Raw genomic sequence first — 2,480 nt, 5'->3', positions numbered from 1 at the left:
AAACCAAGAGTTGGAGGTGCCATACAGGTGCCCCAGCAATGGGCTAATTTTATCCTGCCGGGCTCTGGCTCAGTAGGAAACCAACACTGAAGAGTACATAGTTCTTCTGGGTGGATCTGGCCAGACGGAGGCCAGTCACAGGGCAGTGAGGGGAAAATACTGCGACCTTCATCCCAGAGGGGGTGCATCCTCAGAGAGGACCAAATTTTAGTGCCTAGGCCTGTATGCTCCAGGTCGCTGTGTTGAAATGGAATCCAGGCCTGTCATTGAGGCCTGGGGGTTCACACTGGGACACTTAGGTGGGAAGGTGTCAAGGAAATAGGTCTATTAGAGGGCTGAAGTATAAGAATCCCCCCTCTCTAAAGGGAAGGGACATTCTCACTGAATCTGTTAGGCACCTCTAGAGCTGGCAAACATGCTATTTGAGAGTGTGGAAATCAGTAATCCAAATAGGGGAGTCCAGACAGATCACCTGAGAGGATGGAAACAGAGAGCAGAGACTCTAACATAAGACCAAGGAAATGAACCAGGAAAGTAAGAGGGAAGAGTCCTGGACAGTTACAAAAAAATGGGCATGATGTGATGCTTGCACCCTTCCTTCAGGAGGGCTGGGTGTTTTTAAAGGACTAGCATAGATACTAGCACCACCTTTCTTCCTAGACTTCCCTTATTCTGAGCTAGGCCAGAGCTCTTTGGGTTTGACCAAGGAAGGCCTAGATTCTTTCTGAGGGGATTCTTGGCTTAGGAGGTGAGCATTGCTGACAGTGTTTCAGGTTCTCCTAACACTTCTCAATGGACCAATCCTAGAACTAGCCAGGTTTCAGCTAATGGGAACTTTATTTCCTCTCCTAATGAAAACAACTTTATTATTTGTTTTGATCATAAAAATGATATATTTCATAAAGTATTATTTAATAAAAATAGAAATATGTGAAAAAATGTGGATACTATCTTCCCCCCTCTACTTTTTGGTAAAACAATAACCAAAAAACACCCCAAATATGTCTGTGTATATCCAGATAGGATTTTGGGAATATAGAGAAAAATGTGGAAGAGTATGCAAATTTTAAATATAGGTTACCTATGGTAGGGTGGAGGTCATGTTGCCATGGAAGGGAGGAAGATAGGAAAAAAATGGAAAGGAAAAAAAGCCACATTAAAAAAGGAATATATGTGGGGTGCTTGGGTGGCTCAGTCATTAAGCGTCTGCCTTTGGCTCAGGTCATGGTCCCAGGGTCCTGGGATCAAGCCCCTCATTGGGCTCCCTGCTCTGCGGGAAGCCTGCTTCTCCCTCTCCCACTCCCCCTGCTTGTGTTCCCTCTCTTGCTGTGTCAAATAAATAAATAAAACCTTAAAAAAATAAAAAAGGAATATATGTGATCACAATTATGAATTTACATTAAAAAGATGCAGACTTGGGCGCCTGGGTGCCCAGGACCCCAGCACCCAGCATCGGTCTCCCTGCTCAGCAGGGAGTCTGCTTCTCCCTCTGCCCCTCCCCCTGGTCATGCTTTCTTTCTCTATCTCTATCAAATAAATAAATGAAATCTTTAAAAAAAAGATGCAGGCTCATTGTAGGAACTGAAAACAATATATCAAACAATAAGAATTGAGTGAAGATTTCCCCAAATCTCAGGTTCCAGCAATAACCTCTAACATTTGTGTGCATTTTTCCAGATAGACACACTGTTCTACATCTTGCTTTTGCAATTTTATAAGGAAAATTTTTATTGTTTACTTATTTTTATTTTTTTAAGATTTTATTTTTAAGTGATCTCTACACCCAACTTGGGGCTCACTTACAACTGTGAGGTCAAGAGTTGCATGCTCTACTGACTGAACCAGCCAGGTGCCCCATAAAGAACATTTTTATTGAGGTGTATCATACATACAGAGAAATGCACAGATCCTAAATGTACAGCTCAATGATATTTTATAATTTAAGCCACCCTTATAACCAGTATCCAGATTATACATTACATTACTTGCATCCCAGAAGTCCCCTGTGGCTCCTTCTAGTCATACACCTACTCCCACCCTGAGGGTAACCACTATTCTGACTCCTAAAAGCACAGGTTAGTTTGTTTTTATAAACTTAATCGTAAGTATGTATATTTGTTGGTCTATATTCTTTTGCTTAAAGTTACATTTTTTGAAGTCCCTACTACTATACAGTAATAGTTCTTTTTTTCTCATTGCCATATAAAATTCCATTGTTTGAATATATCACAGGGTATTCTTCCATTCTGTTGTGATGGAAATCTGGGTTTTTTCTAGTTTTTGGGTATTACAAAGTTGCATGAATATTCTTGTACCTAATTACACATTTTTGTTTGATATATACCTAAGAATGGAATAGCTGGGTTTTATGATAAGTTTTTATTTTCAGTTTTAGTAGCTATTGCTAGTCTTCCAAACTGGCTATACCAGTTTATGGTACTATGAGAGGTGAGTGTGTTTTCCAGTTACCTCAGGTCCTT

This window comes from Eumetopias jubatus, unplaced genomic scaffold (genome assembly GCF_037043125.1).
Source record: "Eumetopias jubatus isolate StellerSeaLion01/CBP00866 unplaced genomic scaffold, mEumJub1_p1.0 scaffold_11, whole genome shotgun sequence".
Classification (NCBI taxonomy): domain Eukaryota; kingdom Metazoa; phylum Chordata; class Mammalia; order Carnivora; family Otariidae; genus Eumetopias; species Eumetopias jubatus.
Note: the sequence above shows the minus strand (reverse complement) of the source record.